This window comes from Agelaius phoeniceus, chromosome 26 (assembly GCF_051311805.1).
Source record: "Agelaius phoeniceus isolate bAgePho1 chromosome 26, bAgePho1.hap1, whole genome shotgun sequence".
Classification (NCBI taxonomy): Eukaryota; Metazoa; Chordata; class Aves; order Passeriformes; family Icteridae; genus Agelaius; species Agelaius phoeniceus.
In genome coordinates this window covers 748,896-762,769 of record NC_135290.1, presented here as the reverse complement: position 1 = coordinate 762,769, position 13,874 = coordinate 748,896, and positions in this window count along the sequence as shown.

Sequence of the window (13,874 nt, the reverse complement as noted above, 5' to 3'; positions counted from 1 at the left end):
TTAATGCTATTTTTGCAACATCTTGGTGCCAAAACCTCAATTTTTTTGCAGATTTGTGGATTTTAATGCTATTTTTGCCACATCTTGGTGCCAAAAACCCCCAGTTTGGGGCGGATTTGTGGATTTTAAGGACATTTTTGCACACCTCAGTGCCAAAAACCCCAATTTTTTTTGCGGATTTGTGGATTTTAGGGACATTTTTGCCACACCTCGGTGCCAAACCCCCCAGTTTGGGGCGGATTTGTGGATTTTAGGGACATTTTTCCCACACCTCGGTGCCAAAAACCCCAATTTTTTTGTGGATTTTTGGAAATGGGGATGGGAATGGGGAATGGGGATGGGAATGGGAAATGGGAAATGGGAATGGGATGGGAATGGGGATGGGAATGGGGAATGGGATATGGGATATGGGAATGGGGATGGGAAATGGGGATGGGATTGGGAATGGGAATGGGGATGGGAATGGGAATGGGAATGGGGAATGGGGAACGGGAATGGGGATGGGGATGGGAATGGGATGGGAAATGGGAAATGGGAAAGGTTGGAAAAGGATGGGAAAGAGATGGGTAATGGATTGGAAAGGGATGGGAATGGGAATGGGGATGGGAATGGGGATGGGAATGGGGATGGGAAATGGGGATGGGAATGGGACGGGAATGGGATGGGAATGGGGAATGGGAATCGGAATGGGGATGGGAAATGGGAATGGGATTGGGAATGGGAAATGGGATGGGAAATGGGGAATGGGGAATGGGGAATGGGGATGGGGATGGGGATGGGGATGGGAAATGGGGATGGGAATGGGAATGGGAATGGGATTGGGAATGGGATTGGGATGGGAAATGGGAATCAGAAATGGGAATGGGGAATGGGAATGGGGATGGGAAATGGGAATGGGAAATGGGAATGGGAATGGGAATGGGGATGGGAATGGGGATGGGAATGGGAATGGGAATGGGAAATGGGAAATGGGAATGGGGATGGGAAATGGGGAATGGGAATGGGAATGGGACGGGAATGGGAATGGGAAATGGGGATGGGAATGGGAAATGGGAATGGGGATGGGAAATGGGAATGGGATTGGGAATGGGAAATGGGAATGGGAATGGGAATGGGAATGGGAATGGGAATGGGAATGGGGATGGGATGGGAATGGGGATGGGAAATGGGGAATGGGAATGGGATTGGGAATGGGAAATGGGGAATGGGAATGGGAAATGGGAATGGGAATGGGAATGGGAATGGGGATGGGAATGGGAATGGGAAATGGGGATGGGGATGGGGATGGGGATGGGAATGGGAATGGGAATGGGATTGGGAATGGGAATGGGATTGGGAATGGGAAATGGGGATGGGGATGGGAATGGGGATGGGGATGGGATGGGAAAGGTTAGAAAAGGCCGGAAAAGGATGGAAATGGGATGGGAATAGGAATGGGAATGGGAATGGGATGGGAAATGGGGATGGGATTGGGATGGAAAATGGGGATGGGAATGGGAATGGGAATGGGAAATGGGGATGGGAATGGGAATGGGATGGGATTGGGAATGGGAAATGGGGATGGGAAATGGGAAATGGGAAATGGGAAATGGGAAATGGGAAATGGGAAATGGGAATGGGATTGGGAATGGGGATGGGGATGGGAATGGGAAATGGGGATGGGAATGGGAATGGGAAATGGGGATGGGAAATGGGAATGGGAATGGGAAATGGGATATGGGATATGGGATATGGGATATGGGATATGGGATATGGGATATGGGATATGGGAATGGGGATGGGAAATGGGAAATGGGAATGGGGATGGGGATGGGAAATGGGAATGGGGATGGGGATGGGAAATGGGGATGGGACTGGGAATGGGAAAGGTTGGAAAGGGCTGGAAAATGAATGGAAAAGGGCTGGGAAAGTTCTGGGAAAGGGCTGGGAAAAGCTGGGAAAGGGCTGGGGTCACCCCAAAACACCCTGGGTCACCCCAAATCTCAGTGGGGTCACCCCAAATCTCAATGGGGACACCCCAAAGCTCAGTGCAATCCCGGCCGTGCCCGTCGCTCTCCGCGGTGCTGCCCGAGGAGGGGGAGAATCCCAAATTCCATCGACCGCCCCTGTGGGAAAATCAAAATTAAATTTTTATTGTCCCTGACCCGCCATGGGGAAAAACAGAACCCCAAAAACCCCAAAACCCCAAAAACCCCAAAAACCCCAAAACAACCCCAAAAACCCCAAATCCCGATTGTTGTTCCTGCTCTGGCACCGCGGGGCTCCATCCGTGGTGCTGTTAATTTGTAATCCTGGTTTACTTTTAATTCCGATTATTTTCATATCTGTTCTTTTTTAATTCTGTTCATTTTTACTTCTGTTAATTTTTAATTCAGCCTATTTTAAAATTCCGTTTATTTTTAATGCTGCTCATTTCAAATTCAGTTTATTTTTAAATTCAGTTTATTTTTAAATTCAGTTTATTTTTAAAATTCAATTTATTTTTAAATTCACTTTATTTTAAAATTCACTTTATTTTAAAATTCACTTTATTTTTACTTCTGACTTCTTTAAAAAATTCTCTTAATTTAAAATTCAGCTTATTTTTAAACTCTGTTTCTTTTTAATTCTGTTTATTTCTAATTCAGGGGGTTTTTTTCTCCCCTTTTCAGTTTTACCCAAACTCCCGGGATTTTGCCCCATCTGCCTTTCCCATTTCACGGCTTTTCCCATGAAAATTGCCCAGAAATTTGAGCTTTTGCCGGAAGGAGCCGCGATCCCGGCTGGGCTCGGCCGGGGTTGCCCTCTCCTGGAGGACGGGGAATTCGCACCCCAAAATCCCAAAAATCCTTCTTTGGGTCCGGATTCCCATCCCCAAATCCCAAAAAAGCCTTTGGGGCTGGAATTCCCATCCCAAAATCCCCAAATTCTTCCCTTTGGGGCTGGAATTGCCGCACCTGGAGGACGCAGATCCCAAAATCCCCAAAATCCTTCTTTGGCTCGGGGTTCCCATCCCCAAATCCCAAAAAAGCCTTTGGGGCTGGAATTTCCATCCCAAAATCCCCAAATTTTTCCCTTTGGGGCTGGAATTCGCATCCCAAAATCCCCCAAATCCTTCTTTTAGGCCTGGAATTCCCACATCCAAATGAGGAAATTCCCACCCCAAAATCCCCCAAATCCTTCCTTTAGGGCTGGAATTCCCACACCTGGAGGATGAGGAAATTCCCACCCCAAAATCCCCCAAATTTTTCCTTTTGGGGCTGGAATTGCCTCACCTGGAGGATGAAGATCCCAAAATCCCAAAATTCCTTTATTTAGGCCTGGAATTCCCACATCCAAATGAGGAAATTCCCATCCCAAAATCCCCACATTTTTCATTTGGGGCTGAGATTCCTACACCTGAAAGATGCAGAAATTCAGATCCCAAAATAAAAAGGCAAAACTTTAATTTCAGGCCTGGAATTCTCGCCCTTGGATGGGGAAAATTCTCATCCCAAAATCCCCAAATTCTTCCGTTTAGGGCTGGAATTCGCATCCCAAAATCCCCCAAATCCTTCCTTTAGGGCTGGAATTCCCACACCTGGAGGATGAGGAAATTCCCACCCCAAAATTCCCCAAATTCTTCCCTTTGGGGCTGGAATTGCCTCACCCGGAGGATGAAGATCCCAAAATCCCAAAATTCCTTTCTTTAGGGCTGGAATTCCCACATCCAAATGAGGAAATTCCCATCCCAAAATCCCCACATTTTTCATTTGGGCCCGGAATTCCTACACCTGAAAGATGCAGAAATTCAGATCCCAAAATAAAAAGGAAAAACTTTAATTTCAGGCCTGGAATTCCTGCCCCTGGATGGGGGAAATTCTCATCCCCAAAATCCCCAAATTCTTCCCTTTGGGGCTGGAATTCGCATCCCAAAATCCCCCAAATCCTTTCTTTGGGACTGGAATTCCCACATCCAAATGAGGAAATTCCCATCCCAAAAATCCCCACATTTTTCATTTGGGGCCTGAGATTCCTACACCTGAAAGATGCAGAAATTCAGATCCCAAAATAAAAAGGAAAAACTTTAATTTTAGGCCTGGAATTGCAGCCCCTGGATGGGGAAAATTCTCATCCCAAAATCCCCAAATTCTTCCCTTTAGGGCTGGAATTCCCACACCTGGATGGGGAAAATTGCATCCCAAAATCCCCAAAAACCTTTGGGGCTGGAATTCGCATCCCAAAATCCCAAAAATCCTTCCTTTGGGACTGGAATTCCCACATCCAAATGAGGAAATTCCCATCCCAAAATCCCCAAATTTTTCATTTGGGCCTGGAATTCCCACATCCAAATGAGGAAATTCCCATCCCAAAATCCCCAAATTTTTCCCTTTGGGGCTGGAATTGCCTCACCTGGAGGACGCAGATCCCAAAATCCCAAAAATCCTTTTTGTTAGGCCTGGAATTGCCGCCCCTGGATGGGGAAAATTCCCATCCCAAAATCCCCAAATTCTTCCCTTTGGGGCTGGAATTGCCCCACCTGGATGGGGAAAATTGCATCCCAAAATCCCCAAAAACCTTTGGGGCTGGAATTCCCATCCCAAAATCCCCCAAATCCTTCCTTTGGGGCTGGAATTCCCACACCTGGAGGATGAGGAAATTCCCACCCCAAAATTCCCCAAATTCTTCCCTTTGGGGCTGGAATTCCCACACCTGGAGGATGAAGATCCCAAAATCCCAAAATTCCTTTATTTAGGCCTGGAATTCCCACATCCAAATGAGGAAATTCCCATCCCAAAATCCCCAAATTTTTCATTTGGGCCTGGAATTCCCACATCCAAATGAGGAAATTCCCACCCCCAAATCCCCACATTTTTCATTTGGGGCTGAGATTCCTACACCTGAAAGATGCAGAAATTCAGATCCCAAAATAAAAAGGGAAAAACTTTAATTTTAGGGCTGGAATTGCCACCCCCGGATGGGGGAAATTCCCATCCCAAAATCCCAAAAAAACTTTTGGGGCTGGAATTCGCATCCCAAAATCCCAAAAATCCTTTTTGTTAGGCCTGGAATTCCCACATCCAAATGAGGAAATTCCCATCCCCAAAATCCCAAATTCTTCCCTTTGGGGCTGGAATTGCCTCACCCGGAGGATGAAGATCCCAAAATCCCAAAATTCCTTTATTTAGGCCTGGAATTCCCACATCCAAATGAGGAAATTCCCATCCCAAATCCCCACATTTTTCATTTGGGGCTGAGATTCCTACACCTGAAAGATGCAGAAATTCAGATCCCAAAATAAAAAGGAAAAAACTTTAATTTCAGGCCTGGAATTGCAGCCCCTGGATGGGGAAAATTCTCATCCCAAAATCCCCAAATTCTTCCCTTTGGGGCTGGAATTCGCATCCCAAAATCCCAAAAATCCTTTCTTTAGGCCTGGAATTCCCACATCCAAATGAAGAAATTCCCATCCCCAAAATCCCCCCCAAAAATCCCTTCTTTTATAGCCGGACCTGCCAGCCCTAAAATGATCAATTGGAATGAAATTATAATCGAAGAAATAAAAATTATAAAATAAATAAAATAAATTGTAAAATAAATTATAAAATAAATTATAGATAAATAAATTATATAAAAAATAAAATTATAAAAATAAAATTATTGTAATGTAATGTAATGTAATGTAATGTAATGTAATGTAATATAATATAATATAATGTAATATAATATAATATAATATAATGTAATATAATGTAATATAATATAATATATAATAAAATTATTTTAAAAATCTAAATAAATTATAAAATAAATTCTAAATAAATAAAATAAATTCATTTCTTACTGAAAAGCTTCATTTCATTAAAATTCCCTTTAAATCCCCAGCAGCTCAGGCACTTTTTGGCCCCGGCTCCTCGCAGCGGTCGCGACGTTTCCCACCCCCGAATTCTGAATTTCTGCCCCTTTTCCCCAGGGATTGGAGGCGATTCCCGCTTTCTCCGAGGGATTTCCGCCCTCCGTTAATTGCGGATCGTTAATTGCGGATCGTTAATTGCGGATCTTTAATTACCCGAGCCCGGGGCTCCCTCTAGCGTCGCTCGGGTCCCTTCCCGGCCCTTTCCGCATTTCCCGAATCTTTCCCTGCATTTCCCGGCCCTTTTCCTCATTTCCCGACCCTTTCCCGCATTTCCCGACCCTGTTTCACCATTCCCGACCCTTTCCCTGCATTTCCGGACCCTTTCCCAACATTCCTGACCCTTTTCCTCATTTCCCGAATCTTTCCCTGCATTTCCCGACCCTTTCCCACCATTCCCGACCCTTTCCCACCATTCCTGACCCTTTTTCACCATTCCCGACCCCTTCCCACATTTCCCGACCCTTCCCGCATTTCCCGACCCTTTCCCATCATTTCCCGACCCTTTTCTGCATTTCCCGACCCTTTCCCTGCATTTCCCGACCCTTTCCCACCATTCCCGACCCTTTCCCACCATTCCCGACCCTTTCCCACATTTCCCGAATCTTTCCCTGCATTTCCCGACCCTTTCTGCATTTCCCGAATCTTTCCCTGCATTTCCCGACCCTTTCCCAACATTCCCGACCCTTTCCCACCATTCCCGACCCTTTCCCTTCATTTCCCGAATCTTTCCCTGCATTTCCCGACCCTTTCTGCATTTCCCGACCCTTTCCCACATTTCCCGACCCTGTTTCACCATTCCCGACCCTTTCCCACCATTCCCGACCCTTTCTGCATTTCCCGACCCTTTCCCACATTTCCCGACCCTGTTTCACCATTCCCGACCCTTTTCCTCATTTCCCGACCCTTTCCCACCATTCCCGACCCTGTTTCACCATTCCCGACCCTTTCCCACATTTCCCGACCCTTTCCCACATTTCCCGACCCTTTCTGCATTTCCCGACCCTTTCCCTTCATTTCCCGACCCTTTCTGCATTTCCCGACCCTTTCCCTTCATTTCCCGACCCTTTCTGCATTTCCCGACCCTTTCCCATCCTATTCCCATCCTTTTTCCACCTTTTCCCATCCCATTCCCGTTCCCTTCTTCCATCCCTGCCCCTCTGCCCGAGCCCGAACCCTTCCCTGTGAATTCCTGCACTTTCCCCCCAATTTTCCCCATTTCCCCTCCAATTTTTCCATCATTTTCCCCATTTTTCCCCCATTTCCCCCCATTTCCCCCCCTCTCTACTCTCCCCTTCCCGGGCGCTCTCCTCGCTCCCCTCCCTCCTCCCCGGGGCTGGGATTTTCCTTTATTCCCTTTCCCCTTTTTCCCTTTGTCCCCTTTTCCCTTTTCCCTTTTCCCTTTGTCCTTTCCCCTTTTCCCTTTTCCCCTTTTTCCCTTTTTCCTTTATTCCCTTTTCCCTTTTTCCTTTATTCCCTTTTCCCTTTTGTCCCTTTTTCCCCTTTTTCCATTTTCCCCTTTTTCCATTTTTCCTTTATTCCCTTTTTCCTTTATTCCTTTATTCCCTTTTTTCCTTTTCCATTTTCCCTTTTTCCCTTTTCCCTTTTTCCTTTTTTCCCTTTTTTCCTTTTCCCTTTATTCCCTTTTTTCCTTTTCCATTTTCCCTTTTTCCCTTTTCCCTTTTTCCTTTTTTCCCTTTTTTCCTTTTCCCTTTCCCCTTTTCCCTTTTTCCTTTATTCCCTTTTTCCTTTATTCCCTTTTTCCCTTTTCCCTTTTTCCTTTATTCCCTTTTTCCCTTTTTTCCTTTTCCCTTTTCCCCTCTTCCCTTTTTCCTTTTTTCTTTTCCCTTTTCCCTTTATTACCTTTTCCCTTTTCCCTTTTTCCCTTCCCCTTTTCCCCTTTTTCTCTTTTCCCTTTTTCCCTTTTTCCTTTATTCCCTTTTTCCTTTATTACCTTTTTCCTTTATTACCTTTTCCCTTTCCCCTTTCCCCTTTTCCCTCTTTCCTTTTCCCTTTATCCTTTTCCCTTTTTCCTTTTTCCCTTTTCCCCTTTTTCCCTTTCCCCTTTTTCCCTTTTCCCCCTATTTTCCCCCAGAAATTTCCCATTCCCGGGGCCTCCTGGGCAATAAATTCCGTCCTGGCGGCTCCAGCCCCTCCCTCCCGCCGCCCTCTCTGGGTGGGTGTGGGGGGGTCCGGCATCCATCCCATAATTCTGAGCCAAATTCGGGCTTTTTTCCCCCAATTCCGCTTCGGTTTTTTCCCCCTTCCCTCGTCCGGTATCCATCCCATAATTCGGGTTTTTTCCCCCAATTCCGCTTCGGTTTTCCCCCCTTCCCTCGTCCGGTATCCACCCCATAATTCTGTGCTAAATTCGGGCTTTTTTCCCCCAATTCCGCTTCGGTTTTTCCCCCTTCCCTCGTCCGGTGTCCATCCCATAATTCTGTGCTAAATTCGTGTTTTTTTCCCTCAATTCCGCTTCGGTTTTTCCCCCTTCCCTCGTCCGGTATCCACCCCATAATTCTGAGCTAAATTCGGGGGTTTTTCCCCCAATTCCGCTTCGGTTTTTTCCCCCTTCCCTCGTCCGGTATCCATCCCATAATTCTGAGCTAAATTCGGGGTTTTTTCCCCCAATTCCGCTTCAGTTTTTCCCCCCTTCCCTCGTCCGGTATCCATCCCATAATTCGGGGTTTTTTCCCCCAATTCCGCTTCGGTTTTTTCCCTCGTCCGGTATCCACCCCATAATTCTGAGCTAAATTTGGGCTTTTTTCCCCCAATTCCGCTTCGGTTTTTTCCCCCTTCCCTCGGCACCTCGGGTTTCGAACCCCACGGCCCCCGGGGCTCAGGCGAATCCAATCCCAAGGGAAAATCCCCGAGTCCGTCTGTCCGTCTGTCCCCTCTGTCTGTCCCCTCTGTCTGTCCCTCTGTCCCCTCTGTCTGTCCGTCTGTCCCCTCTGTCCCCTCTGTCCCCTCTGTCTGTCCGTCTGTCCCCTCTGTCCCCTCTGTCCGTCTGTCCCTCTGTCCCCTCTGTCCCCTCTGTCTGTCCGTCCGTCCGTCTGTCCCGGGATTGATCCCTCCCCCTCCTCCCCCTCCTCCTCCTCCTCGAGAGGGGAAGAAAGAAAGGGAAAAAAAAAAAAAAAGAAAAAAAAGAGAAATCGCGGCCCGGGAATAAAAATAAAATATGGGGGCAGCGGCCCTGGGGGTGGGGAGAGACCTTCAAAAGAAGGGAAGGGACCTTAAAAGGCCCCGATCGGCCAGGCCGGGCTTAAAGGGGCTCGGGATGGTCCCGGGAGCCCGGCCCGGCCCTGCCATCCCGGGTTATTTTATATTTTATTTTATTTTATTTTATTTTATTTTATTTTATTTTATTTTATTTTATTTTATTTTATTTTACTTTATTTTACTTTATTTTATTTTACTTTACTTTTATTTTACTTTACTTTATTTTATTTTATTTTATTTTATTTTACTTTATTTTATTTTACTTTATTTTATTTTACTTTATTTTATTTTATTTTATTTTACTTTATTTTACTTTTATTTTACTTCACTTACTTTAATTTAATTTAATTTAATTTAATTTAATTTTATTTTATATTTTCTTTTCTTTTCTTTTACTTTATTTTACTTTATTTTACTTTACTTTACTTTTTTTATTTTATTTTATTTGACTTTATTTTTACTTTATTTTATTTCACTTTATTTTACTTCACTTTATTTTATTTTATTTTATATTTTATCTTTACTGTACTTTATTTTACTTCACTTTATTTTATTTTATATTTTATTTTATTTTATCTTACTTTTATTTTACTTTATTTTCTATTTTATTTTCTTTTATCTTATTTTATTTTACTTCACATAACTTTATTTTACTTTACTTTATTTTACTTTATTTTATTTTACTTTATTTTATATTTTATTTTATTTTATTTTATTTTGCTTTACATTACTTTACTTTATTTTATTTAACTTTATTTCATTTTATATTTAATTTTATTTTACTTCACTTTGCTTTACATTACTTTATTTTACTTTATTTTATTTTATTTTATTTTGGGGCCTTTGGATGGATTCGGTTCCTGTGCGTTGGATCCGGCACCCGGGGAGCAGCGCGGGGTTGGAGTTTCGGGGTTTTTTCCCTGTTTGTTTTTGGGATTTTTTTCGGGGAGTTTCGGAGTTCTTTCCCTGTTTGTTTTTGATTTTTTTTCGGGGAGTTTCGGGGTTTTTTCCCTGTTTGGTTTTGGTTTTTTCGGGTTTTTTTCCCTGTTTGTTTTTGGTTTTTTTCGGGGAGTTTCGGGGTTTTTTCCTTGTTCGTTTTTTTTTTTCGGGGAGTTTCGGGGTTTTTTCCCTGTTTGCTTTTGGTTTTTTTCTGGGAGTTTCGGGTTTTTTCCTTGTTTGTTTTTGGTTTTTTCGGGGTTTTTTCCCTGTTTGTTTTTGGTTTTTTCGGGGAGTTTCGGGGTTTTTTCCTTGTTTGTTTTTTTCGGGGATTTTCGGGGTTTTTTCCCTGTTTATTTTTTTTTCGGGGAGTTTCGGAGTTCTTTCCCTGTTTGTTTTTGATTTTTTTTCGGGCAGTTTCGGGGTTTTTTCCCTGCTCGTTCTTTGCTCTCTTTGCCATCCGAACTTTGCGGAGCAGGCGGGGCTGGGCCGGGTGTGGGACGCGGGCCCCGCACAGCCCCAGGGGCCGTAAAACCCCGGAAAAAGCGGCAAAAAAGCGGCAAAAAAGCGGCAAAAAAGCGGCAAAAAAGCGCCCGGAGAGGGAGCGGGGCCCCACCCGGGTTTCCTCAGGGCTCAGCCCGGATTTCCTCAGCCCGGGGCCGATTTTGCTCCGCCCGAGGCTCCGAAATTCCCGCTCGGGAGGGAAAAGCAGCGAGAGGAGCAGCGGGAGCAGCTCCAGGCCCGGCCTGGAACGGGATTTCTCATCCTCGGGACATCCAGGACCGGCCCGGGACAAACCAGGAGCTCCCCGACCGTGCCGGGAACGCCCAAAAACGCCAAAAACCCCAAAAACCCCAAAAAGGCCAAAAATCGCGGCTGGAATCCGAGCTCAGCTCCAGAGGGTCCCAAAGCCCCGCGGCTCCGCGCCAGGTCTGAACCAGCTCTCGCTGCCGGGTTTGGGTTAAACTCGGCCTAAACCCGGGACAGAGGGATGGGGAGGGGAGGGCGGGACGGGAACTGGGACCGGAACGGACCGGAATGGGACCGGGACCGAGCTTTGGCCCGGAATGGGACCGGAACGGGACCGGAATGGGACCGGGACGGGACCGGGACCGAGCTTTGGCCCGGAATGGGACCGGAATGGGACCGGGATGGGACCGGAACGGGAACTTGGACCGGAATGGGACCGGGACCGAGCTTTGGCCGGGAATGGGACCGGAATGGGACTGGGACCGAGCTTTGGCCCGGAATGGGACCGGAATGGGACCGGGACCGAGCTTTGGCCCGGAACGGGACCGGGATGGGACCGGGACCGAGCTTTGGCCCGGAACGGGACCGGGATGGGACCGGGACCGAGCTTTGGGACCGGAATGAGGTGGAACTTTGTCCCGGGAATGGGACCGGGCCCGAACTTCGTCCCGGGAGTGGGACCGAGCTTTGTCCCGGGAACGGGACAGAACTTTGTCCCGGAATGGGACGGAGCTTTGTCCCGGGAATGGGACAGAATTCTGTCCCGGGAGTGGGACCGGGACCGAACTTTGTCCGGGAGTGGGACAGAATTTTGTCCCGGGAACGGGACTGAGCTTTGTCCCGGGAGTGGGACCGGGACCGAATTCTGTCCCGGGAGCGGGGTTGAACTTTGTCCCGGGAGTGGGACTGAACTTTGTCCCGGGATTAGAGCGGAATTCTGTCCCCGGCTCGTAAAAATTCCTCCCCGGGCGGTTTTGGGGCGGGCGAAGTGCGCGGTTTTTGCCCGGGCGGTTTTGGGGCGGTTTTTGGTGCGCGGTTTTGACCTGGGCGGTTTTTGGGGCGGTTTTGGGGCGGTTTGGGGGCGGTTTTTCCCCGGGCGGTTTTGGGGCGGTTTTTGGTGCGCGGTTCTGACCCGGCCGGTTTTGACCCGGGCGGTTTTTGGTGCGCGGTTTTTCCCCGGGCGGTTTTTCCCCAGGCGGTTTTGGGGCGGTTTTTGGTGCGCGGTTTTGGCCCGGGCGGTTTTGGGGCAGTTTTTGGTGCGCGGTTTTTCCCCGGGCGGTTTTGGGGCAGTTTTGGGCCGGTTTTTGGTGCGCTGTTTTTGCCCGGGCGGTTTTGGGCCGGTTTTTGGTGCGGGTTTTTCCCCGGGCGGTTTTGCCGTGCACGGGGCCCGTTTTAATCTCGGTTTTTTCCTTCTTTCCTCACCGAGGTTTTTCCCCAATTCCCTGAAATTTCAATCCCGGGATTTCCCCGGTTTTCTCCCGATTCTCCCTCGCCAGTTCCCCGCCGGCTCCGGGAACGGGAAGGGAGCAAATGTCGGGAGCGGGGACACGGCGGGACCGTCCCGGTTTGTCCCGGTTCATCCCCCCGGTCCCGGTTTGTCCCGGTTCATCCCCCCGGTCCCGGTTTGTCCCGGTTCATCCCCTCAGTCCCGGTTTGTCCCGGTTCATCCCCCCGGTCCCGGTTTGTCCCGGTTCATCCCCTCGGTCCCGGTTTGTCCCGGTTCATCCCCTCGGTCCCGGTTTGTCCCAGTTCATACCCCCGGTCCCGGTTTGTCCCGGTTCATCCCCTCGGTCCCGGTTTGTCCCGGTTCATCCCCTCGGTCCCGGTTTCTCTCTCTGTCCCCTCAATACCGGTTTGTCCGTCTGTCCCAGTTTATCCCCTGAGTCCCGGTTTGTCCCGGTTTATCCCCTCTGTCCCGGTTTGTCCGTCTGTCCCGGTTTGTCCGTCTGTCCCGGTCTATCCCCTCAGTCCCGGATTCTCTCTCTGTCCCCCCTATCTCGGTTTATCCCCTCGGTCCCGGTTTGTCCGGCTGTCCCGGTTTCTCCTGGTTTGTCCCTCTGTCCCGGTTTCTCTCTCTGTCCCCTCAGTCCCGGTTTCTCCGTCTGTCCCGCTTTGTCCCGCTTTGTCCCGGTCTGTCTGTCTGTCCCGGTCTGTCCCGCTTTGTCCGTCTATCCTAGTTTCTCTCTCTGTCCCGGTTTGTCCCCTCTGTCCCGGTTTGTCCGTCTGTCTCTGTTTGTCCTGGTCTGTCCCGCTTTGTCCCTCTGTCCCGGTCTGTCCCGGTTTGTCCCGGTCTGTCCGTCTGTCCCGGTTTGTTGCTCTGTCCCGGTCTGTCCCGGTCGGTCCCGGTTTGTCCCGGTTTGTCCCTCTGTGTCTGTTTGTCCCGGTCTGTCCCACTTTGTCCCCCCAGTCCCGGTTTGTCCCCTCAGTCCCGGTCTGTCTGTCTGACCCGCTTTGTCCCGGTCTGTCCGTCTGTCCCGGTTTGTTGCTCTGTCCCGGTTTGTCCCGGTTTGTCCCTCTGTCTCTGTTTGTCCCGGTCTGTCCCACTTTGTTCCCCCAGTCCCGGTTTGTCCCCTCCGTTCCCAGTTTGTCCCCTCAGTCCCGTCTGTCCGTCTGACCCGCTTTGTCCCGGTCTGTCCCGGTTTGTTGCTCTGTCCCGGTTTCTCTCTCTGTCCCGGTTTGTTGCTCTGTCCCGGTTTGTTGCTCTGTCCCGTTTTGTCCCGTTTTGTCCCGGTCGGTCCCGTTTTGTCCCGCTTTGTCCCGCTTTGTCCCCTCTGTGACATTCCAGCCCCGGGATCGGCGGCAAAGCGGGGCCGGACTCGGGCAAATCCCCGCGGGGCAGAGCCGGGAGGGGAAAGGCGGGGGTTAATTACGGATTTAATTAAAGAGATTTAAATGAGGAACGAGGGACGCGGCCGGGACAGGAGATGGGAGACAAAAAATGAGGGAAAATCGGGGAAATTCGGGAAAAGCGGGAGGAATTCACAGGGAGAGGCTCGGGCAGAGGGGAAGGGCCGGGGAGCGGCAGGGAGGGAAAAAGGATGGAAAATAATGGGAAAAATGGAGGGGAAATAATGGGAAAAATGGATGGGAAATAAGG